Here is a 26,804-nt window from a genome sequence, read left to right as displayed (position 1 = left end):
TGCTCAGTTCTTGGGGCACAGCCGATGGCTCCCTCCTCTGGCCTTCAAAGCTCTTGACACCACAACTTACCTGCTACTCTGTTCCTAGAGGGCAGAGTATCTCATTCATTTCTCTAGCACTGAACACAGCCTGGTACATATAGGTACATAAATAAATAAATAGTTAAATGATTGGTGTATATAACCAGACAATCGATCAATAAGTGATTAATACTTAATAAAGTGGGATGGACCTGAAATACCTGATCAGAACTGATGAGTAAGACTTTGGAGAAAAGCAATCAAGATCTCCTGGTGGACAGCAGTGGTTGTTTGTCAGGTATTGTCAGTTGAACAATTTGGCAGATGATATTCACGCCTGTAACGTGCACCCATCAGCACCCACAGGTCTTCCTCTAAGGCTAGGTCAGTTTCAGGTTTAGCTTAATTTCCCCCTGTGTTGCTTAGGAAGAGACTGCCTTCTCTTCCACCAGGCTTTTTCACACCAACTGGTCCCTGTAGGTTGCTAGAGTTGGAAAGCAAGGGACTGACTGACCACTTTCTGAGCTTCTCTTGCATTTAGTATACCATTTAGGGTCGGTGGGCTTCCCTTGTGGCTCAGCTGGTAAAGAATCCACCTGCAATGACCTGGACTTGATCCCTGGGTTAGGAAGATTCCCTGGAGAAGGGAAAGGCTACCCACTCCAGTATTCGGGCCTGGAGAGTTCCATGGACTGTATAGTCCATGGTGTTGCAAAGAATCGGACACCACCGGGCAACATTCACTTTCACTTTAGGGCCAATGGAAAGGAAACAAGCATCTCCACTGAGCATCCCCTGTGTGCCAGCACTGGACTGTGTAGCATGGTGGTTATGAGCAAAGGGTTTGAACTCAGACTACTTGGATTGAAATCCGGGCTCTGGTTCATACTAGCTGTGTGACCGTGAGTTATTCACTTGATCTCAGTGTGTCTCAGTTTCCTCATCTCCAATGGGGATCCTAATATTCCCATCTCATGAGGCTGCTGAGAAGATTAAAGGGCTAATATACAAAGTGCTTAGAAAGATGCCTAGCACATAATTAGCACTTGATCAGCCTCAGCTACTATTGTACAAATGATGTACGGCGGAATCTTCAGAATAAGATACTGTGAGGTAGTGGTTATTGCGCATGCGTGCGTGCTAGATCGATTCAGTCATGTCTGACTCTTTGCAACTCTATGGACTGTAGCCTGCCTGGCTCCTCTGTCCATGGGATTCTCCAAGCAAGAATACTGGAGTGGATTGTCTAGGGGATCTTCCCCACCCAGGGACCAAACCTGTGTCTTACGTCTACTGCACTGGCAGGAGGGTTCTTTGCCACTAGCGCCACCTAGTGGTAGCGCCGCTGGAAGCCCAATGGTTATTGTCTCCAATGCCAAATGCGGAAACTGAGACCAAGGCTGTCCCTTGCCCAAGACCACACAGCTGTTACGGAAAACAGAAGGATGTATCTGAACTTGACTAAAGCTCAAGGAAGAGCTAGTGCTTCCCCTAGGGTGACCAAGATTTGAAGGAGGTTCCCACACCCAGGGGTGTTTCTGCGGATCAGAAGAGGGAGCCATGGGAGGCCCCAGGCTGTGCATCTTTGTGTCTATGACCTCCGCATTCTGGGACTGTGCTGATTTCCAATTCACAGGTTGCTCAGATTTTTCAAGAAAAGCCTTGTAAATACCATGAATATGTTACTGACAACACAGAGTCAGGGTAATTATTCTTTGTGCAACCAGAATGGAGGCTACTAATTGACATATTTCAGCAACACAGAACATGATTTGTAACAAAGCTGTTTTATTCCAAGACCAGTTTCTCAAAGAGTTGGTCACCATTTCACCTCAGAGTGGACACATGTGCTATGGTTCTAATCAGAAGGGTGGCTGCAGCACCTCCCACTGTGCCTTTGGCTGCTCAGTGAAAGCAGCAGGGTGGACTCTGCTGAGCTCTTGAAGCCACACCCCTGTCCCCATCCTGCAGCCACGCCCTCATCCAGACCACTGCCGTGTCCCATCTGGACACGGCAACAGCCTTCGAACAACTGCCTTTTTTCCTCTCTTCCTCCAGTCTCGTCTCCACCTAGCAGCCAGAATGATTTTATTTTAAATTGGAGAATAATTGTTTCACAGTGTTGTATTGGTTTCTGTCCTGTAACAATGTGGATCGGCCGTAAGTATACATATGTCCCTTCCCTCTGGATCCTTCCTCCCAACCCCCACCCCTCCTTACCCCTCTAGGTTGTCCTAGAGAACTGGGTTGAACTCCCTGTGTTACATGCTACTTCCCACAAACTATCTATTTTACATATGGTAGTGTATATGTTTCAAAGCTACGCTCTCAATTCGTCCCACCCTCTCCTTCCCCCACTGGCCACAAGTCTGTTCTCTACATCTGTGTCTCTATTCCTACCCTGCAAACAGGTTCATCAATACCATTTTTCTGGATTCCATATATATACATTAATATACAACATTTGTTTTGAAGGTGCACCCTGGATCGTGTCCTGTAGGCACCGCACCCTTCCCAGTACAGCCTCTGAAGCTCCTGGGGCCTGGCCCCTGCCTGTCCCTCCAGCCTCATGCTTGCTCCCTGACACAGTCCACGCTGGAGCCACGCTGACATTCCTCTGTTTCCTCCAGCACACCCGGGTTCCTCTCACCTATGGACTTCTGCACATGCCATTACATACCCCCCAACCCCACTTCATGTAACATTCTCAGGGTGTCACTTCAGCGTCACAGTTCTGTATCCCCTTCAACTAGGTTAACCTCTCATGTTCTGTGGCCCCAGCCCTATCTTTCCCGATCATGACAGTCTTGTATTTGCTTCTTTGACTATTTCCTTCCCTCTTTCAAAATGTTCTCCAAGCTCTTCACCTGATTCTTCTTTAGACAGGTACTAAATGGTGCCTAGAACAGATCATGGGTTTCCAGCAGAGGTGGGGTGGCTGGGCCGGGTTGGAGTAGCACGTAGTGTTTAAAAGCACAGCTTTGAAGCCAGAGAGAATTGGATTCACGTGTTTTTCTCTGCCACTTGCTGCTGTCACCTTTGGCAGGATATCTCCTCCCAAGCCTCAATTTCACCCCAGAGAAGAAGGGGATGGAGTGCAGATATGTATTTACCCTGAGCCTGCCTCCATGTGAGCTCTGCATGCATGGTAGTTGAGGCGGGGGCAGGATATCTGGGTCTATTCTGGTCCTATCATGTCCTGGCTGAGTGGCAACTCTGGGGTGTTTCACCTCAGGTCTCAGAAATGTGCAAAGCAGTGACTGCTGCCCTGGGCTGTGGGCTCTGGAAGCCCCTGTCGTAATGCAGGGAATATTGCTAAGCCCTTAGTCTGCACTTGGTATTTTTAGGTATTTTATAATAACCATTATGGTTGCTATTGACTTCTGTACAGCCATATTCAGGAGACAAGTGATTGCAGAGGAGTTACGTATCTGGTGAAGCCCAACAGACAACAGACGTGTTACCCTCAAGAGTGCCTGACCCAGCAGGGAGAGGCTCCTCTCCAGGGACTGGGGGCACCTGTTCACCTAGAACACCTCCGCCCTCTTCTCTTCTGCGAAAAGAAACTCATCTATGGAGACCATCTGCCTTGTGTATTGCCTTTGGGTTCCTGGAAACTTCTGGTTGGAGCAGAAGAGTGTATTTTGCATGTTTGCCCCTCCACTTCTGGACCCTGCACAATGACCCTGAAATAAACAAGAGAAAGCCTGAGCTCCATGATCCTCACATGAGGAGTGACTCCACTGACCCATGGCTTGACCCAGAGAGAACCTCAGAAGTCTGCCCCACAGCTGATCTCAGAGACCCTCTCACGGATTGCAGACAAAGGACAGGGAAGAAAACCACTGGCATTTGGGTTTCATGAAAGATGATGCCCTGAAGCATCCATGGAGGCTTGGGAGGAACAGGGGATGAGGAAGTAAAAGGGTGCCAGGCCTGGGACACCGGTCATAGCTGGCATGTTGTGGCATGTTATGGGAGGTGATAGACAGGAGGCATTGTGCTAGAGAAGTAGGGCCACTGGAGGGAGGACAAAGGGGCAAGATGATGGCTCAGTCTCGCAAGTTCTAGGGGGTAGAGATGCCAGGAGGAGGAAGGGCAAGGGTTGGGTATCAGAGCGGTGACTGAGGAACAAAGCCCAAGGGTCACGAATGAAGAAGGCAGATGAGGTCGCTGGGCATAGGAAGCGGCTACCAAGGTAGAACCGAACGTTTGCCTTGTGTGCTTGTCACACTTCGTTATAAGAAGTGAGGTGTATGCTAGTCTTATGGGCAACCAGGGATGCCCGGTGGAATGGAGTCCGAGGCTGGACCTCGTGGCCTCCGGATGGGCACTGGGCATGTTTCTTGACCACACCAAGTTCTTCCTCTCTCTGTGCCTTTGTACCCACTATTGCGCCTTTCTGGAAAAACTCCCTCACTTGTTACCCAGTTCAAATATCACCTTCTTTCACCCACCCAGTCGAAATTAGATCCCTGGGAGTACTTTTGCACTCCACTCTTTTTTCTTAATGATGCTTATTCATAATACTTCTATTTATGCATTTATTCTTTCAATGTCTGCCCTCTGCCTCCATAAAGGATAAGCTCCAGGAAGACAAGGAGCATGTTGTATATGCCAGGGCTGAGCACTTATTACATGTTCAATAACTGTGATTTGAATGAGTGGTTCCAGCAATCCCAGAGCCCTGGGCTTGCACTAACCATACAGAGAGGCGGTTTAACTCGCTCAGCTGGCTCCTCTAATAAAGGCCATAAACATAAAATGTGCCAGATTTTACTGAACACAATGACTTCCTTCAAACCCAAGTGGTTTTTCAGCAAAGCTCTGACATTTAAGTGCAGGCTGCTGCAATGGAGGAGAGTTACTTTGGCTGCAGAGCTTAAATTACCATCGTAAAACCTGGGAAGTTATCAAATGAGTCTGGGAGATCGCAGGTGGTTTTGTCTTACAGAGTCATGAACTCAGTGTAGGGAAAGCCCCTGACCTTGCCAATGCTCACAGATGCCCACGGAGGAGCTGCCAGGCTGCCCCCAGATGTGACAGTGACTGAGAACCTGAACTGTTGTAAATAGAAGCGTGAGTCCTGCTCACCACCAGCTCTTCCCAGGGAGCCCTAATTTTGTGATTGTTTCAGAAAAACTTGGTGCATCCACCTGGGAACTGCAAGAAAGCACGCAGGTCTTGGGGCTGGTGGAGAAAGTGTGGATCCTGCCTCTGTCACACGTTAGCCTTCAACTAGGACTTGTCCTTGGATGTCAGGTGCCTTCTTATTGGGGCAACTGGCAGGTTTAAAAGAGATCATGAATGAAAAGCTCCCACTAGCAAAGATAGCCATCTAGTAGGTTCATAGGAGGAGAAGGCAATGGCACCCCACTCCAGTACTCTTGCCTGGAAAATCCCATGGATGGAGGAGCCTGGTAGGCTGCAGTCCATGGGGTCACGAAGAGTCAGACATGACTGAGCGACTTTACTTTCACTTTTCACTTTCATGCATTGGAGAAGGAAATGGCAACCCCCTCCAGTGTTCTTGCCTGGAGAATCCCAGGGATGGGGGAGCCTGGTGGGCTGCCGTCTATGGGGTCACACAGAGTTGGACACGACTGAAGTGACTTAACAGCAGCAGTAGCAGGTTCGTAGGAAAGATAGGATTCCTTTCTCTTCCTGGGACTGGGAGCTGCCTGGGGTCAGGGTCAGGAGACCGAATTTATGTCCTATGTTTGCCAGTTACATAAACAGACCCGTTTCCGTCCCAAGCCCCTGTTTTTCCTAGCTGCCAAATGGAGGAGGTGGACTCAGGGACATCTTAGATCACTTCTTCCTTTTGCATTCTGTGCTTCTAAGTTTTCTTGCCAATACCTCAAGTGCTGCCCAGTATGTGAGACACAACTGGTAGAGTTGTGAATTGGGAGCTGGAAAGTAGGGAGACACTGGAAGCAAGACTCCAGGATACAGTGTGACCATTCCTCCTATTTACAGACTGGTGATCACTCTGTAAACTTTGGTAGGAATCACAGGTAACATCCCCATATTGAATCCATTCACTTATTAATGTCCTTCTGAGGCACTGGGTTAAGAAGGATTCTAAGGGACTTCCCTGGTGGTCCAGTGGTTAAGAATCTGCCTTGCACTGCAGGGGTTCGATCCCTGATTGGGGAGTTCGGGGAATCAGTTGCTCCACATACCACAGAACAACTGAGTCCACACACAGCAACCACGGGGCCTGCTCGTTCCAGAGCCCACATGTCACAGCTAGAGACTGTGTGATGCAATAAAGACCCTGCATGCAGCCAAGACCTGACGCAGCCAAATATATATATATATTTAAAAGGATTCCGAGCCTCTGTCTGGGCTCAATGGAAAAGCATACTACCATTTATTAGTAATATCTACCATAAGTATGGAGAAGGCAATGGCACCCCACTCCAGCACTCTTGCCTGGAAACTCCCATGGACGGAGGAGCCTGGTAGGCTGCAGTCCATGGGGTCACTAAGAGTCGGACACGACTGAGCGACTTCACTTTCACTTTTCATTTTCATGCATTGGAGAAGGAAATGGCAACCCACTCCAATGTTCTTGCCTGGAGAATCCCAGGGACAGGGGGAGCCTGGTGGGCTGCCGTCTATGGGGTCGCACAGAGTCGGACACGACTAAAGCGACTTAGCAGCAGCAGCAACCATAAGTAAGGGATTGAGGGTGGTGGCACCTTAGTCTTGTACTTCATAATCATGTTTCACAGGATAAGATCCCAAATCCTGTCCAGCTTTTATCTCCTTATGGCTTTTAATGAGCTATTCTCTCTTGGCAAAATGTTCCCACTGTTCCCTTAGTCCAGAAACCCTTCTTCCTACTCTCCGTCCATCCAAAACCAGCCTGGCCCTGTTCCTCCTAACTCCTGGAACACATGATTTGCTCCACTCATGTGGTCCTTATTTCTTGGCTCATGTTGTTAATTACCTTTTTATGTGTAGCTGTCTTGCCTAACTTGGCTGTGAAATGCTGAGACAAGAGCTGAAAGCCAAACCAGGCAGGCTAGGGGAACAAGACGAGGAGGATAGAGGCTGAGGCCTGAGAATGGCTGGCAGGAGACCAGACACGTGTTTGCAGAGTGATTGTAGGGTCAGAAAGGCAGGCAAACAAAGACACTGATAAGGGCTGGGTATTCTTAAGACATTCTTCAATTTTCACCTTAGACATGGCAGGCGTTTTACTCTATTCACAGCCCTGCATGGGATTGAGAAGGAAAGAGAGGTCAAACCTGGGCAAAGCTAAGACAAAAGCCAGTGGTGGTCAGCCTCTTCCCCCTGTCACATTTATATTTATTTGCCTGGCTAATTCCAAAATGGCTGTCTGGGGAGGCCTTACAAATAGCTGTGAAAAGAAGAGAAGCAAAAAGCAAAGGAGAAAAGGAAAGATATAAGCATCTGAATGCAGAGTTCCAAAGAATAGCAAGAAGAGATAAGAAAGCCTTCCTCAGCAATCAATGCAAAGAAATAGAGGAAAACAACAGAATGGGAAAGACTAGAGACCTCTTCAAGAAAATCAGAGATACCAAGGGAACATTTCATGCAAAGATGGGCTCGACAAAGGACAGAAATGGTATGGACCTAACAGAAGCAGAAGATATTAAGAAGAGGTGGCAAGAATACACAGAAGAACTATACAAAAAAGATCTTCACAACCCAGATAATCACAATGGTGTGATCACTGACCTAGAGCCAGACATCCTGGAATGTGAAGTCAAGTGGGCCTTAGAAAGCATCACTATGAACAAAGCTAGTGGAGGTGATGGAATTCCAGTTGAGCTATTTCAAATCCTGAAAGATGATGCTGTGAAAGTGCTGCACTCAATATGCCAGCAAATTTGGAAAACTCAGCAGGGGCCACAGGACTGGAAAAGGTCTGTTTTCATTCCAATCCCAAAGAAAGGCAATGCCAAAGAATGCTCAGACTACCGCATAATTGCACTCATCTCACACGCTAGTAAAGTAATGTTCAAAATTCTCTAATTCAGGCTTCAGCAATATGGGAACCATGAACTTCCAGATGTTCAAGCTGGTTTTAGAAAAGGCAGAGGAACCAGAGATCAAATTGCCAACATCTGCTGGATCATGGAAAAAGCAAGAGAGTTCCAGAAAAACATCTATTTCTGCTTTATTGACTATGCCAAAGCCTTTGACTGTGTGGATCACAATAAACTGTGGAAAATTGTGAAAGAGATGGGAATACCAGACCACCTGACCTGCCTCTTGAGAAACCTATATGCAGGTCAGGAAGTAACAGAACTGGACATGGAACAACAGACTGGTTCCAAATAGGAAAAGGAGTACATCAAGGCTGTATATTGTCACCCTGCTTATTTAACTTTTATGCAGAGTACATCATGAGAAACACTGGGCTGGAAGAAACACAAGCTGGAATCAAGATTGTCAGGAGAAATATCAATAACCTCAGATATGCAGATGACACCACCCTTATGGCAGAAAGTGAAGAGGAACTCAAAAACCTCTTGATGAAAGTGAAAGAGGAGGGTGAAAAAGTTGGCTTAAAGCTCAACATTCAGAAAACGAAGATCATGGCATCTGGTCCCATTACTTCATGGCAAATAGATGGGGAAACAGTGGAAACAGTGTCAGACTTTATTTTTTGGGGCTCCAAAATCACTGCAGATGGTGACTGCAGCCATGAAATTAAAAGATGCTTCCTCCTTGGAAGGAAAGTTATGGCCAACCTAGATAGCATATTCAAAAGCAGAAGACATTACTTTGCCAACAAAGGTCTGTCTAGCCAAGGCTAGGGTTTTTCCAGTGGTCAGGTATGGATGTGGGAGTTGGACTGTGAAGAAAGCTGAGCGCTTAAGAATTGATGCTTTTGAACTGTGGTGTTGAAGAAGACTCTTGAGAGTACCTTGGACTGCAAGGAGATCCAACCAGTCCATTCTGAAGGAGATCAGCCCTCGGTATTCTTTGGAAGGAATGATACTAAAGCTGAAACTTCAGTACTTTGGCCACCTCATGTGAAAAGTTGACTCATTGGAACAGACTCTGATGGTAGGAAGGATTGGGGGCAGGAGGAGAAGGGGACGACAGAGGATGAGATGGCTGGATGGCATCACCAACTCGATGGACGTGAATTTGAGTGAATGCCGGAAGTTGGTGATGGACAGGGAGGCCTGGCGTGCTGCGATTCATGGGGTCGCAAAGAGTCGGACACGACTGAGCGACTGAACTGAACTGAATTCCTACCTACTTGCCTAGCTGCCCTACGTTTATTAAATGCCTCTGCTCTGCATTCCCATGTTCCCTGTACTTCCTCTAACTCTGTGTGTGTGTGTGTGTGTGTGTGTGTGTACACAATGCATATGTACATCTAAAGACATAACACAAGGGACAACTGCCTATGTACCATCAGCATAAGAAAGAGTGCACTGGCAGCAACATCTTTGTGTGTTCCTCCCTACCCCCAAGGTAAGCCCCCTTCCTGAATCTTGTTAATAATGTCCTTGCCATCAAGCTCAGCTACTTTAGTTTTACCTGGTTTTGAAGGCTACATAAATGGAAGCATATCGTCTGCATTCAGCCACTTGCTTCTTGCCTCATTTATTTTCATCACTATCACGTCCCATTGTATAAATATACAGGCATTTATTTACGCATTGCTCCTGGTGGTCCCCGGTCTGGTTATTTCCTGGATTATGAATAGTGCTCCTTGGAACGTATACATGTCTCTCGGCACCCAAGGGAGGGCACCTCTCCGTGTATCTACACCACGGTGCGACTTCTGAGGCACAGGTTATGATGCACATTCAGCTCTCCTAAGGAGAGTGAACCTCTTCCACAGTGAGAGTCCTGTGCTCCACCAGCAGCACAGTGAGCACTCACGCTGCTTCACAATCTTGCCAACGTTTGGCATTGTCCAGAGATGGGTGTGAAACTCACTGTCACTGTGGATTTAATTTGCAGCTCCCTGAGCACCAGTGAGATGGAGCCTGAAGCACTGGCCTGCGAGAGAAGGGCCTTATAGCTGAAACAGGGCCTGGCGCATGACAGGTGCTTGATAGACTGCATGGACAAAGGCCTGAGGGCTGGGCCTTAGTTCTGAGTCACCCCCTGTGTGCTTTCCTTGGTGCCTCCCAGGTTTCCAAGGGCAGATATTTCATTATTTTCAAGTGTAAGGAAACATTTTTATAGTCCGGCGGTGCTTATTCTTCCATCAGAAAAACACTCCCTGGGGATCCAGTTTCCCAAGCCCTGTTTTTACAATAAAACACTGCCAAAGAGTCTTTTGGACAGAATTGCTACTCGGAATTAAAAAAAAAAAAAAATGATGCTTTTTCTTGGACGGTGTCCCTGAAGGGGTCTGATGTGGGGTCAGCCCTAAGAAGCGCTTGAAGCAGTTCCCCTGTTTGAAAGGGATTTTTCATAACTATCAGAAGGCAGCAGGAGGATTCATCTGGCAGGAATCCAGGAAGAGACCAGCTGGGCTGGAATGTCTGGAAGCTTTTTACGAAGAAAAAGTAAAAAGGCTGTTTTGCAGGGTATTGAGATTTGCTGAAATAGCTGTTTACCTATTGGAAACCCAGGGCCCGCCACGGCGCCAAGTTCAGCAAACCAGCCCATCATAGACAGGGGCTCCAGCTTTTCCTTGGACCCTAGTGCTCTGACTATAAAGAGTGGGACCATGAGAGTTCATTTCCTTATAGGAAATTCCAGGAGGATCACTTTATAAACATGCAGTCATTGAGATTATAGGATATATTTCAATGGTTCTAACCAAGGAGAATTTATTTATGGTTACCTCAAACCTCTTATCAGCCAACAGCCCTGATTACTTATTGTTCAAACACAATGGGCTTGATTGGACTCAAGACAAATGGAAAAAAAGGAAGAAGACACGCCTGACTCTATCCGGGGTTGGGGAAGTGAAGCCAGGAGAAGGGGGTCTCCACGGATGTGGCTGAAGCCTGCTGCTCACGAAACCTGTGTGCTCCTCTGCATCTCCCAGCCTTCCTTGAGTCAGGAGGGATCGTGGGAGCCAATGAAACGAGAGGAAATTACAGCTGTCACTTTCAAGCCCAGATATTTAAGTGTCCAGTGAGGGAACCCATGAACACTTCTGCCTCTTTTTTCCCCAGTCCACTGGATGTTTTCGTCGAAATGACCTTGAAGTTCAAAGATGGGGAAGACACAAAAAAAGCACCCTCAGCCCTCAGTTAGCACTTGAAGGGGAGCCACCAGGAGCGCCTCGCACCCTTTAGGGGGTGAGTGAGTGAGAAATAAACTTGTCCTGGGTTCAGCCTTTGGGGTCTGGGGGCTGCTGTTGCAGACTGTGATCATTTCCTTGCTTCATACAAGCTGCAAGCGTGTGAGGGGCAAGGTGACCAGAGAGGCCTGGGCCCTGCAGCATGGATAACCAGGGGTTCAATCTATTAAGTGAGACTTTGCCACAGAAGGTCCAGGCGTGGGGAGAGATTTCCAAGTCCAGATAATGAGTCCATTCAGAGCAGGTTCCCACCAGGGGCTGAAGCTACAAAGAGGGGATTTAATTCTCAGTAGGGAGAAAGGGAACTGTCGGGGGAAGGTAGGCATTAGGACTCCTACAAAACAGGCTATAGGGAGAGTCTGGTTCAAGGTCAGGACCAGAGAAGCTGTGAGAAAACCAAAGGAGAACCCAGCAGGCTGGAAAAGGGAAAGCCAGGGGCCTGGAGACCACGCGTGGCTCAGTGGTCCTCTGATAGCCACAGGCAGCAGCCCCGTGACGGCTCCACAGAGCCTAGAGTGAGCCATGGGAAGTGGGGCTGCAGCCACACCTCCAGCCCTGGGCAGGTGACACAGTCTAGGCAGGGCTGCCCCTCTGTGTGAAGCTGAGAAAGCTGGGGAGGCTGGCTAGTTCCAGCCCAGGCGTTTCTATAGACCCAACACTACAGAAGCGTTCCAGCTCTGAGACCGAAGTGTCAGCCACGTTCCAAATCAGGGTCCCATTGACACGTGTGCTGTCTACTCTAATCACGTCTTTTTGTTTTGAACTAAGATCTCTGGCCCCATTACCATCACCAATGCTATGTCAGAGAATAATAATGAGCTTGAATGTCACAGGGACTCAGGGAATAATTTTCTGAAATCCAAATAAAACCCTTCCCATCCCTAGTGTGAGAGTCATTTTTATCAGGTTCGGAGAAGGCAATGGCACCCCACTCCAGTACTCTTGCCTGGAAAATCCCATGGATGGAGGAGCCTGGAAGGCTGTAGTCCATGGGGTCGCTGAAGGTGAGACACGACTGAGCGACTTCACTTTCACTTTTCACTTTCATGCATTGGAGAAGGAAATGGCAACCCACTCCAGTGTTCTTGCCTGGAGAATCCCAGGGACGGGGGAGCCTGGTGGGCTGCCGTCTATGGGGTCACAGAGTCGGACACGACTGAAGTGACTTAGCAATAGCAACAGCCCCTCCATTTACTCAGGAGTGCTCAGAGCCCTCTCTGGTGGGTTAAGCCCCCGAATTGCTGTGAGCACCTTCTCCTTGCGGATGTATTCAGAAAAGCTCGCTCTATCCAGCTGCTATTCAAAGCTGATCCCTGGACTATGTTTAATTTATACTTCGCTATATGAAGATGAGCCACTTACTACTCATTTAAAGTGTTTCCTTTTTTATGTCTTTAATCAGTGGCTCTTTCCTCTCTCAGAAGTTTAATCTAATCAGAAACAACCTCCCACCAACACATATGAATGGCTCTTTAGCATGTTCCAGCAAAATTCAAATTGAAAGTCCATACTAGATGAACTCCAAAACACTGGCCCAAAGAATAAGCCAGGAGGAGAAGTCGGGAGGTCCTTTATGAAATGCAGGGCAATCAGAATCACTGGAGGAAAGCATAACACACTCTGTCACCTCCCAGCACAGTGGGGGCCAGGTGACAGGGAACCCATGTGTCACCGTGACAGCATAGGTGGCGAAGTTTGGCAGACCCTGGGTGCAGACATTAGAGGAAGCTGTGTGTCTGGCTCATGCATCACACCCACCTTTGGCTCAGAGGGATCCTTGAGGTTAACATTTAGATGATAAAAGTGAATATGAGATGCTGAACACTTTCTCACTCAGAAATATTTGTTCTAAAGAGTTTTACTCCACTGGAATTCAGATTAAGAAAGCAGTGTGCTGGGTCTTCACTTAAAGAAATTTGCCCTTCTCATACACATCAAAATGACTTGTCAGCTTGAGTTTCATCTCTGATAGGTACCTACAGCAAACTCACATTAAAAATGGGATTTGTGGGCTTCTCTGGTGGTCCATTGGTTGGAATCCACCTTGCAATGTGGGGGACCCCAGTTTGATCCCTGGTCCCACATGCCATGGAGCAGATCCCACATGTCTCAGAGCAAGCTTCGTGCACCACAACTACTGAGCCTGCGTGCCTAGAGCCCGTGTTCCACAAGAAGAGGAGCCATCGCCATGAGAAGCCCACACACCACACCTAGAGAGTAGCCTCTGCTGACTTCAACTAGAGGACGCCTGCACAGCAATGAAGACCTAGCATAGACAATAAATAAATAAATTAAAAGGGATTTATGAAATAGATCAGCATTGCAGGAGCTGCAGGGGCCCTAACCAATTACCTTCCCTTTCCCATCTGAGGCTCAAGGTTGCATGATACTTTAGGAGCCGAGTAGGAAATGTTGCCAAGGCCTCTGCCTCTTGGGAGATAGGAGGTCACCGTGGTCAGAGCACAGAGGTTAAACAGTCTTGATGTCAAATCCTGGGCTTCTCAGGTGGTACTAATTGCAAAGAACCTGCCTGCCAGTGCAGGAGACATAAGAGATGCTGGTTCGATCCCTGCGTCAGGAAGATCTCCTGGAGAAGGAATTGGCAACCCACTCCACGCATGCATGATGTCAAATCCTACATTTTCCATTTGCTGGATTGCTGACTTTAGAGAATTTATTTCACTTTCTAACATACAGTTTTATTGTTTGTGAAATGGAGACAAAAATGACACACTGCAAAAATAACTGTGAGCGTCAAATGAGTGAATACACATAGAGGGTTATTTCAACACCTAGCCCAAGTTTAGAGCCCGTTAAGTATGTGGTATAACTATTATCTCTGTAAAATTTTGTTGATGGTAAGATTTGCTACCGCTGTAGTGAGAGATTTTTAGGGCAGGAGGACACACTACATTCCATTGAGCTCAAGATTTGTATGTCCGTCTGCCTACACATCACCTCCACTTGTGCATCTCTCAGACATGGCACGTTTACCTTGTCCAAAACCAAGCTCTTGATTTCCTTCCCTGCCTCCCTGGGTGTCCCTTCATTTTCCCCTCATCGACCTAATAGCCCATGCCTGAAACCTACATAAATAATTATGTAACTCATCTATAACTATGTCCCCTTCCTTTCCTTAACATTCAATAATACGTCAGTAAATGCAGTCAGTTCTACCTCCTAAATATAGCTTAACTTTAATCACACCTCTCAATCTGCTCAGACAACATTCTGGGCTGAGCTGCCATTATCTTTGTGTGGACAACTCTATCAATAGCCTTCTAACAAGTTGGGTTTTTTGTGTGTGTGTGGCTGCAACTCTTGTTGCCCTCCACTCCATCTTCCAAAATTATAAATCAATCATGTCCCTTCTACCCTTTAATTCAACTTAACCATTATTTGTGGAGTACTTCCTTCCTTTGGGCTGGGGGCCTTAGTGTGAGATGGGAATTTTGTCTGAAAAAAACCATTCAAAGTCCATGACCTTCGGGAACTTATATTCTTACATTTTTTGTTGTGTCCCTCAGTTCAGTTTAGTCGCTCAGTAGTGTCTGACTCTGCAACCCCATGGACTGCAGCACACCAGGTTTCCCTGTCCATCTCCAACTCTCAGAGCTTGCTCAAACTCATGTCCATCGAGTTGGTGAAGCCATCCAACCATCTCATCCTCTGTCATCCCCTTCTCCTTCTGCCTTCAACCTTTCCCAGCATCAGGGTCTTTCCCAATGAGTCAGTTCGCATTAGGTGGCCAAAGTGTTGGCACTTCAGCTTCAGCATCAGTCCTTCCAATGAATATTCAGGACTGATTTCCTTTAGGATGGACTGGTTGGATCTCCTTGCAGTCCAAGGAACTCTCAAGAGTCTTCTTCAATACCACAGTTCAAAAGCATCAATTCTTTGTCGCTTAGCTTTCTTTATAGTCCAACTGTTTCATCCATACATGACTACTGGAAAAACCATAGCTTCAACTAGATGGACCTTTGTCAGCAAAGTAATGTCTCTTCTTTTTAATATTCTTTTTAGGTTGGTCATAGCTTTTCTTCCAAGGAGCAAGTGGTCAAGGCTGCAGTCACCATCTGCAGTGATTTTGTAGTCCAAGAAAACAAAGTCTGTCACTGTGTCCATTGTTTCCCCATCTATTTGCCATGAAGTGATGGGACCAGGCACCATGATCTTAGTTTTTTGAATGTTGAGTTTTAAGCCAGCTTTTTCACTCTCCTCTTTCACTTTCATCAAGAGGCTTTTTAGTTCCTCTTCGCTTTCTGCCATAAGGGTGCATATCTGAGGTTACTGATATTTCTCCCCACAATCTTGATTTCAGTTTGTGCTTCATCCAGCCCAGTATTTCATATGATGTACTCTGCATGTAAGTTAAATAAGCAGGGTGACAATATACAGCCTTGATGTACTCCTTTCCCAATTTGGAACCAGTTATCTGTTTCATGTCCAGTTTTATTGCTCCTTGAGCTGCATATAGATTTCTCAGGAGGCAGGTAAGGAGGCAAAATTTAAGTCCAAATTTTGCAATAAGGAGTTCATGATCTGAGCCACAGTCAGCTCCCAGTCTTGTTTTTGCTGACTGTATAGAGCTTCTCCATCTTCAGCTACGAAGAATATAATCAATTTCAAACCCTTCAAATTCATGTTTTGAAGCCCTAAGCCCCCGTGTGACTCTTTTGGGGAGAGAGCCTTTATGGATGTGATAAAGGTCAAAGGACATTGTAAGGGTGGAATCCTGACCAGACAGAACTGGTGTCCTTATAAGAAGGGGGAGGGACCATAGAGCTCTCTTTCTACCATGAGGGCACAGCAGGAAGGTGGTTGTTTGGACGCCAGGAAGAGAGCTCTTACCAGGATCTGACCCTGCCGGTTCCCTGACCTCAGACGTTCGGCCTTCAGAACTCTGACAAACACACTTCTGTTGTTTAAGTCATCCAGTCTATGGTGTTTTGTTAATGCGGCACTTACTATGATTTGTAAATATACATCTATTCTTTGTTCCCTTTTATCAGCTATCTGTCTCTTTATACCATCAGTTCCAAGAGGGAGAGGTCTGTGTTTACCTTTTAAACACTGTAAGCCAAATGTTAAGCATGTAATTTTAAGCACTATATGCCCAGTGTGGATGTGACTGGTGATAGAAGCAAGGTCCGATGCTGTAAAGAGCAATATTGCATAGGAACCTGGAATGTCAGGTCCATGAATCAAGACAAATTGGAAGTGGTCAAACAAGAGATGGCAAGAGTGAATGTCCACATTCTAGGAATCAATGAACTGAAATGGACTGGAATGGGTGAATTTAACTCAGATGACCATTATATCTACTACTGCGGGCAGGAATCCCTCAGAAGAAATGGAGTGGCCATCGTGGTCAACAAAAGAGTCCGAAATGCGGTACTTGGATCCAATCTCAAAAACAACAGAATGATCTCTGTTCGTTTCCAAGGCAAACCATTCAATATCACAGTAATCCAAGTCTATGCCCCAACCAGTAACGCTGAAGAAGCTGAAGTTGAATGGTTCTATGAAGACCTACAAGACCTTTTAGAACTAACACCCAAAAAAGATGTCCTTTTCATTATAGGGGACTGGAATGCAAAAGTAGGAAGTCAAGAAACACCTGGAGTAACAGGCAAATTTGGCCTTGGAATACGGAATGAAGCAGGGCAAAGACTAATAGAGTTTTGCCAAGAAAATGCTCTGGTCATAACAAACACCCTCTTCCAACAACACAAGAGAAGACTCTATACATGGACATCACCAGATGGTCAACACCAAAATCAAATTGATTATATTCTTTGCAGCCAAAGATGGAGAAGCTGTATACAGTCAGCAAAAACAAGACCAGGAGCTGACTGTGGCTCAGACCATGAACTCCTTATTGCCAAATTCAGACTTAAAATGAAGAAAGTAGGGAAAACCACTAGGTCATTCAGGTATGACCTAAATCAAATCCCTTATGATTATACAGTGGAAGTGAGAAATAGATTTAAGGGCTTAGATCTGATAGATAAGAGTGCCTGGTGAACTATGGAATGAAGTTCATGACATTGTACAGGAGACAGGGATCAAGACCATCCCCATGGAAAAGAAATGCAAAAAAGCAAAATGGCTGTCTGGGGAGGCCTTACAAATAGCTGTGAAAAGAAGAGAAGCAAAAAGCAAAGGAGAAAAGGAAAGATATAAACATCTGAATGCAGAGTTCCAAAGAATAGCAAGAAGAGATAAGAAAGCCTTCTTCAGCGATCAATGCAAAGAAATAGAGGAAAACAACAGAATGGGAAAGACTAAGGATCTCTTCAAGAAAATCAGAGATACCAAAGGAACATTTCATGCAAAGATGGGCTCAATAAAGGACAGAAATGGTATGGACCTAACAGAAGCAGAAGATATTAAGAAGAGATGGCAAGAATACACAGAAGAACTATACAAAAAAGATCTTCACGACCCAGATAATCACGATGGTGTGATCACTGACCTAGAGCCAGACATCCTGGAATGTGAAGTCAAGTGGGCCTTAGAAAGCATCACTATGAACAAAGCTAGTGGAGGTGATGGAATTCCAGTTGAGCTATTCCAAATCCTGAAAGATGATGCTGTGAAAGTGCTGCACTCAATATGCCAGCAAATTTGGAAAACTCAGCAGTGGCCACAGGACTGGAAAAGGTCCGTTTTCATTCCAATCCCAAAGAAAGGCAATGCCAAAGAATGCTCAGACTACCGCACAATTGCACTCGTCTCACACGCTAGTAAAGTAATGTTCAAAATTCTCCAAGCCAGGCTTCAGCAGTATGTGAACCGTGAACTTCCTGATGTTCAAGCTGGTTTTAGAAAAGGCAGAGGAACCAGAGATCAAATTGCCAACATCTGCTGGATCATGGAAAAAGCAAGAGAGTTCCAGAAAAACATCTATTTCTGCTTTATTGACTATGCCAAAGCCTTTGACTGTGTGGATCACAATAAACTGTGGAAAATTGTGAAAGAGATGGGAATACCAGACCACCCGATCTGCCTCTTGAGAAATTTGTATGCAGGTCAGGAAGTAACAGTTAGAACTGGACATGGAACAACAGACTGGTTCCAAATAGGAAAAGGAGTTCGTCAAGGCTGTATATTGTCACCCTGTTTATTTAACTTCTATGCAGAGTACATCATGAGATACGCTGGACTGGAAGAAACACAAGCCAGAATCAAGATTGCCGGGAGAAATATCAATAACCTCAGATATGCAGATGACACCACCCTTATGGCAGAAAGTGAAGAGGAACTCAGAAGCCTCTTGATGAAGGTGAAAGTGGAGAGTGAAAAAGTTGGCTTAAAACTCAACATTCAGAAAACGAAGATCATGGCATCCGGTCCCATCACTTCATGGGAAATAGATGGGGAAACAGTGGAAACAGTGTCAGACTTTATTTTTTGGGGCTCCAAAATCACTGCAGATGGTGACTGCAGCCATGAAATTAAAAGATGCTTCCTCCTTGGAAGGAAAGTTATGGCCAACCTAGATAGCATATTCAAAAGCAGAGACATTACTTTGCCAACAAAGGTCTGTCTAGTCAAGGCTATGGTTTTTCCAGTGGTCAGGTATGGATGTGGGAGTTGGACTGTGAAGAAAGCTGAGCGCTGAAGAATTGATGCTTTTGAACTGTGGTGTTGGAGAAGACTCTTGAGAGTCCCTTGGACTGCAAGGAGATCCAACCAGTTCATTCTGAAGGAGATCAGCCCTGGGATTTCTTTGGAAGGAATGAGGCTAAAGCTGAAACTCCAGTACTTTGGCCACCTCATGCAAAGAGTTAACTCATTGGAAAAGACTCTGATGCTGGGAGGGATTGGGGGCAAGAGGAGAAGGGAACGACAGAGAATGAGATGGCCGGATGGCATCACTAAATCAATGGACGTGTGTTTGAGTGAACTCTGGGAGTTGGTGATGGACAGGGAGGCCTGGCATGCTGCGATTCATGGGGTCACAAAGAGTCGGACACGACTGAGCGACTGATCTGATCTGATGCCCAGTGTTAAACATTGTACACCCTACATGACGTGTGTATACCTAACAAATAACGTCAAATGAATGAATTGCATTAAATGTACATATAAAATTATAAGTTGAGTGATCGTATGTCCTGGTTTGCTTGTGACAACACTGATTCATACCTGCTGTTTCAGTGTAACAATTAGCAGTACCCTCTTTAACTCTCAAAAGTGTTCTGGTTTGGATAATAAATTGTCATTTCTGTATATATTTATTATTTATCTGTATGCCAAATTTATCAGGCACAATCCGATTTTAGAAACATTGAAATCCAAGAGAAGCATCTGTCTTGAAGTCATGGTATTATTAATATTTTCTCTTCCTTACTCCACGATTTCTTTATAGGACTAACAATTCTAAGGTAGTGGAAATGACACAAGTCATCAAGATCCTCTGTCACTGATGAGCAGCATCTGAAGCAGTGATAATGAGTAAAGCCAGGCCCACTGCGTTGAGTGTGGCCTATATCAAGCAAGGAAAGAGGCCGCATTCATTAGACTTTCCAAAACAGTCCAGACACAGAGAGAAACAGGACTTCAGGGAGGACGTGTGCCCTGGGGGTGTTACTGGGGGTTAATTCTATCTTCAGGACTGACTTCATGTGCAGGTAAGCCTGCTTGATGGAAACACTCGTATGTGGCGATAATTTCTGCAAACCATCACTGGTAAGCACTGGGAGGTTTTCCTCACTGGGAACTTGTACCTTGCATTGCTTTACAAAGTGAAGAGCATTTGCAATGAGAGTAGATGTCTCTGAATTCCCCTTCTGTGATTTCAGATTTGTGAACATGAGGATTTTTCAAAAGAAAACCACAAGAGTGTCTGGATGGTGATGATGCTGATACTGCTGCTGAGGCTGAAGAGGTAGAATGGGAGGGGGAGGAGGAGGCGAGGAGGAGGGAAGGAGAGGATGCGAGGAGGAGGGGAGGAAGATGGGGAAGAGGCAGCAGTCCCTGCTCAGCTTCTACCAGTCATTCTGAGGAACTGATTTTGGCCTTGCCTGGTGGTCCCTTCCTGGAAAATTGGAAACATGATGTATTGGTGGCAAAGAAGTTACCTTCCAACGGCACAATACAAAGCAGCTGCTGCTGCTGCTGCTAAGTCTATTCAGTAGTGTCCGACTCTGTGCGACCCCATAGACGGCAGCCCACCAGGCTCCCCCATCCCTGGGATTCTCCAGGCAAGAACACTGGAGTGGGTTGCCATTTCCTTCTCCTATGCATGAAAGTGAAAAGTGAAAGTGAAGTCACTCAGTCGTGTCTGACACTCAGCGACCCCATGGACTGCAGCCTACCAGGCTCCTCCGTCCATGGGATTTTCCAGGTAGGAGTACTGGAGTGGGGTGCCATTGCCTTCTCTGGAGGTAGGGCGGGGTGAGATGAATTGGGAGAGGATTGACGTATATACACTGCTGCTGCTGCTGCTGAGTCACTTCAGTCGTGTCCGACTCTGTGCGACCCCATAGATGGCAGCCCACCAGGCTGCCCCGTCCCTGGGATTCTCCAGGGAAGAACACTGGAGTAGGTTGCCATTTCCTTCTCCAATGCATGAAAGTGAAAAGTGAAAGTGAAGTCACTCAGTCGTGTCCGACTCTTAGCGACCCCATGGACTGCAGCCTACCAGGCTCCTCCGTCCATAGGATTCTCCAGGCAAGAGTATGGGAGTGGGGTGCCATCGCCTTCTCCGATACAAAGCAGCAGGCAGACTCAATTAAAGAAAGACAAAATTTTAAAAAAAGAAAAGAAAAGGAGAGAGAACCTCACTCTCTGGAGCTTTAAAACTCATTGCTGGCTCCCAGGTTTTTTTCTCCCCACAACCAGGAAATTAAACACTGATACATGACTATTGTCTAATCCACAGCCTATAATCAAATTTTGTTAATGATCACAATAATGGCCTTTATAGCTATTTTCCCTTTTGGTCCCATCTTTTTAAGAAAGTAAAACATTTTCTTCAGCTTGGCTCTCAAAATCTTTTATCAATTGTTACCTCTTCTGTGCATCTTATTAATTGTACTTCTCTAAGGCTCCCTCATTGAACACAATTAAAAAAACCTAAATGTGAAGACCCTTCCAGAGTAAATTTGTCCATGGGCCCTCTCCTCCTTCTGCTCCCCACCATTTCTAGCTAATTACTTCATTAAGTACTTTTTTAATTACTTTGTTCTTTAGGGATTAATTTTGCACATATCTTTACTAATCGTAAACTTTTACAACATACAGTTAGGCTGCGTCTGTTCAGCGGCTGGTTTGTAATTGCAGAGTTACTCTGTGGCTGCTGAGCTGAAGATAATGTGCTGAGGCAAAGAGCCTTCCTCTTGGTGTTTTCAGATGCCTTCTGGCCACCCAGCATGGCAGAATAATTGGCTCTGGGCTGCTTGGGGGCACCAAGCTCCCCTCCCACGTGGAGATCACAATCAGAAAAGGCCTCCGATTCTGGAGGTTTAGGGTTCATAGGCCCCAGGCTGCTCAGACTTCATGCGCCCTGGGGATTTCAGGCCCCCTGGTCCTTGGAGGCCAGGCCCAGTGGCCACATGCCAACAGATCAGGACTGGCTATGGCAGACCTCCTAGAAGGAAAATGCCAACTCCTCTCTCAAGGTCAAATCCACACATTCCCAGGGCCCTTGTACATGGCCTGTCCCTGCAAGCAGTTTTTAAGGAATCCTTCTCCCTGCATTCATGGTCATATAAATCTCTAAACTCCCTACCTCTGCAGTCTCTCGTCTGACATCCATATTCCATCATCACCTCCTGCCCCCAAAACTCCCCTCAAAGCCTTCTTCCCCTCACATCTGGATGCCCCTTCTCCACTCATATCCTCACAGTACCAGGTGGGGATTTAGAGGTTTTGGCACCATGCAGGACCATGTTCAAATGCCAGTTTTACCAAACTCTTTCGCTGCAGGACCTGGGCAAGTGACTCAACCTCTCTGAGCCTCAGTCTTCTCGTCTGTAAAATGAGGATAATAATTCTAGCCTTTCATGGTTCCCAGGAAGAAATGATGTACAGAATAAAACTCACCGGGATGTAAGAAGCCCTATGAGGGCACAACCTAGCTGATCCTGTTCACCACTGTATGCCCAAAGCTTAGCACAGTGCCTAGTGTTAAATACATAAAAGCACAAAGTAAACAAGAACGGGTAGCTATTATCGTCAGTGGTCATTTTAGCGTGACTGGTGCACTCCTGACACGCTTCCCTTGGCATCTGGGGTTTTCCACCAACACAGCTCTCTTTCTAGTCGACTCTTCTCTGTAACTATGGGCACCACCCTGCCACCCACCGTATTTCCTATGCCCATGCTCAACTCTAAAATCTCTTTTTAGTTCAGATTTTCATCCTCTCTGGGATCCTCCATCCTCTATCCTTGACTGGGCACACAGAGGGTACCCAGGCCCTGTCTCACCTGCAAACCTTCTCTTTACCTTTAGTTAGATAGTTCTGGCTTCTTGCAGAAGTCAAGACCCAGGTCTTAAATTTCTCCCCTAATGCCACTATCAGCAACTAACACAGTGCTAAGGGAACACGTGGACAATGCTTCAGCTAAAGCTTGGAGTCACTGGGCAAATTCCCTCAGGAAAAACAAAAGCCTGCAAGCTTGAAACCTGTGTTTGATGTCCTGAAACTTTTGGCCTCAGAAGATGGCAGAAATGAATATTTATTCCATTTTATGGCTGTGAGCTGTAGGTTTTATTTACCCCATGGCAGCAGCTGAAGGACAATGCCACAGCAGATTTCAATTCATGACAAAACGGTCTAAAACAGAGGCAAGGCTCATGTCCCCACCCACCCACAACACATGCACACACACACACACACACACACACACAGAAGGATGTGTTACTCTAAGCTCTCAGATTATTCTGAACTCCAGCTCCAGCTGGCCTGGCCCAACCATAACATTTAGAAGCGATCAGAGACTAAAATCCAATTTAAGGTGTTTAATTTTCTCTGTCTCCGGGGATGGGAGGTCAGAGAATCTGCTTGCAGCCTTTCTATGAGGTGTTGCTTCTGGTGGTTTCCTGAGACCACAGTTGAGCAAGAATGCTGGTGCCCACGTCCCTTCTCTTCCTTTTCAAGTCTCTCTCTCACTGTGCTGGCAGAGACTAGCTGACTTACCTAAAATTGTGGTGTCCAGTGGCATTGTCCTCATGGCTGGGTGAGATCAGTTATGGTGTTAGCCATGAGCTAACTCAGTCCACTAAGCCCAAGGCCTCTGGAGAGAACCACGTGGTCCCTCAAGTGCTTCAAAAAGCAGGAGGCTTGTCAAGCAGACGTTCACTTGCCTGAGCCTTTTTCACTGGTAATTTTAGCAAAGTCTCTAGCCTTTTAACCCTAGATACATTTTGTAAAAATCTCAAATAATGGCAATGCCTGTTCTGAGCAGTTGCTATACCCCCTACTTTGCTTTCTCTTCCTCCTCTGTGTCTCTGGCTCCCTGAACCCAGGTTTCTGACTTCCTGTCTGTTACGGGCATTTCTCCTTTGGCAGCTCCTCAATCTACCTCTTTTCTGAGGCTCTGGACTCTGGCTTTCAGCTCAGCTCTTGTCTCTGTCACCTCTTCTAGTGTTGAAGTCTCCTGCAACCTCAGGCGGAGAAGGCAATGGCACCCCACTCCAGTACTCTTGCCTGGAAAATCCCATGGATGGAGGAGCCTGGTGGGCCGCAGTCCATAGTTGGACAAGACTCAGAGACTTCACTTTCACTTTTCACTTTCATGCATTGGAGAAGAACACTCCAGTGTTCTTGCCTGGAGAATCCCAGGGACAGGGGAGCCTCGTGGGCTGCCGTCTATGGGGTCGCACAGAGTCAGACACGGCTGAAGCGACTTAGCAGCAGCAGCAGCAACCTCAGGTGAAGACACCATGTGATCCTGTCTGATCCAAGCCTATCTCCCATAAGGGATTTGAGCAGAAACCTCAAGCACTGAAATGGTATTGTGGTCATTTTCCAAAGCGATGCTGGCCCAGGTTTAGCTTCTGAAATTCAACTTTATGCCCTGGGTGATTTTAAATCCTGAAGGCAGAGGTGGATGAGCACTGTGACACAGTGATAAGGCATGAGCCCTGAACCACTCTGGCTAGTTCTGATCTTGAGTGGCTTGGGGAGGCATTTTATTCTGTTACTTCCAGTTTCCTAACTTAGAATATGGGGATAACAACACGGACCTCATGGGACTCACATTAAAATTAACCAGATAATATATACAAAGTGATGGTATTCAATAATGGAAGTTCCTCTCATTATTATTATCTTCCAGACTTGTGGCCTGATAGTTTATCAGCTGTGGAGCATGTATGAAATAATAGCTTTATGAAATAATAACCTTCTTTTGTTGCCCAAGAATCAATGTCACTTAGCCAAATCTTAGACATTGCAGACCTAGAAAGGCCAGTGACGGTAGCCAAAGAAATGTTTGCCTGGGCTCTCAGCAAATAGGTCATCCATCATGAGTTTACCTTTTCCTTTTACTGAAGTCACTGGTGAAAATGTTGAACAAGCCAGGATGAGCAAAAAGCCCACCAAAGGCCACTTTCTGGATTGCCAATGACCACTCTTCTTCCTCATCTGATAACCGGGCTTGCCTGTCACCCTCTGTTTCAGCACCAAGTTACAGATCCCTAGTTCTCAGCCTTAGAGCTCAGCCATAGTCAGGTTCTTTCTCAGTCGTCACTCTACGCCTGTCACCTCAACTCTCCGGAATGCCTGTCCTCCTCTTCCCACCTGGACAAAACACTTTCCTTCCTTAGGCCCAGGCTAAATGCTGCCCCCTCCGTGAAGCCTCACCCAGCTCTGAAGGGCTGAGTGGTCACTCCCTCAGCTACTACAATACAAAGTGATGGTGTTCAATAATGGAAGTTCCTCTCACTATTATTATCTTCCAGACTTGTGGCCTGATAATTTATCAGCTGTGGAGCATGTATCTGATTGCAATACACATGCAATATTCATCCTCACCATTCTGATCCTGAGCACTGGGTTATGCCTTACTTAGGGCTTTAATCCAAATTGTATTCACAATGATGAATTTTCATTCAGGAAATATTTCTGGAATAAATGTCATTAAGGGACTTTAACTCTCTAGGTCATTTTCTATATAAGGTAATTAAAATATATTTCCTTTCATGCTAATTTTCCCATTTTATTTTACTAGACTTATTTTCATAGGGGTTAATACTTTTTTGCATTGATTTTACAACTGGGATATGATTTATCTATCAGCATTTTTTAAATCTACATCTATTTTACAATTATGGCCTCCCTCACAAAGTGGTCATGATCTCACCAAGTTGAGTTTTTCTGAATCAAATTTTGCAGATGTAAATTATATTACTATTTATTTCTTCAATCAGTCTTTTAACTTTCACTGTGTTCATTTTTTTTTATTGCTTCAGTTCATGTTAATGATCTTTACTACTACTCACAATTTGGAAAAAGAATGATGGTTGGCTATTCAAAAATTTTTAAAGAATTATCACAAGAAATAGTGTCTGCAGGGAGCTGTGTACTTACTATGGTTGCCAAAGATAGATCAAAGAACAAAGAAGTCCTTAAAGTCACAATGGAGCTTTAGGTCATGACATCCTGTTTAGGCTCAAGACATTTTCTATAATCTGTTAGCTAGTACTTAGAAGATGGGAAGGTGGTTGTCTTTCCAGCTAGTCTGAGAGCCACTCAAAGACAGAGTCTGTGTCATTCACCTCTAGTTTTCCAGCGCCTGGCAAGAATGAATGAATGAATATATACATAAATCCACAAGCAGAACATGAGAAATCTGATCTGATTTCTTACTGAAGGCCACTACACTATGCCTACCTATATAAGGCATAATGGTTTCTGAAGCCCCTTTCCCTGAGTTCATATCTTAGCTTTACCATTTTCCTGGGACAAGTTATACCATTTCTCGATGCTTCAGTATATCCTCCTGGAAGCGGGGGTAATAAAAGATTCTGCATCACAAGGTGGCTGCAAGGATTAAAGGAGCTAATATACGTAAAGCACTTAGGATGGTAGCTCACATGTAATTATTGCCACACTTCTATTAACTATTTCAGTCATAAGTCTCATCTACCTTTCTAATTATACCAAGGGGTGTTTATGTTCCCTGTTATAGGGAGCTCATGATTCCATTTGCCATCCTTTCCTTTTTAATGATTCTAATCTTCGTTTCTTGTATGGAATTGATATCTACATCCATTACAGCTTCCACCCCACTGTCTGTGGCTCTAACTTTCTGAGATATATAGAATAAAGTCTCTTACATTTGACTGGCCTTCAAACTTGACAGCTGTCCATTGAGCACTTACTAGTTTCCAAGCATCAGTATGAAGATTAACCAGTCATAAATCCTGACATTAAGTATTTTAAAGTATAGACAGAAAAGAAGTGGGAAAGATGCTATTTGGTTCTTTCATAGATCTTTTCTTCCTTTGAATCCAAGGTTTTCTTGATACACTGTTGGCAAGCCAAAATCCAACTTACAAACT

General features: G+C 45.7%; 1 protein-coding gene across 2 annotated transcripts in view; it reads right to left on the bottom strand.

Annotated features, from left to right (window-relative positions):
* The window catches only part of GALNT18 (polypeptide N-acetylgalactosaminyltransferase 18), a 355,816-nt gene that overhangs the window by 69,240 nt on the left and 259,772 nt on the right, over positions 1-26,804 (bottom strand).

This window comes from Bos taurus, chromosome 15, assembly GCF_002263795.3.
Source record: "Bos taurus isolate L1 Dominette 01449 registration number 42190680 breed Hereford chromosome 15, ARS-UCD2.0, whole genome shotgun sequence".
Taxonomy (NCBI): Eukaryota; Metazoa; Chordata; class Mammalia; order Artiodactyla; family Bovidae; genus Bos; species Bos taurus.
This window is presented reverse-complemented; position numbering and strand designations above follow the sequence as displayed.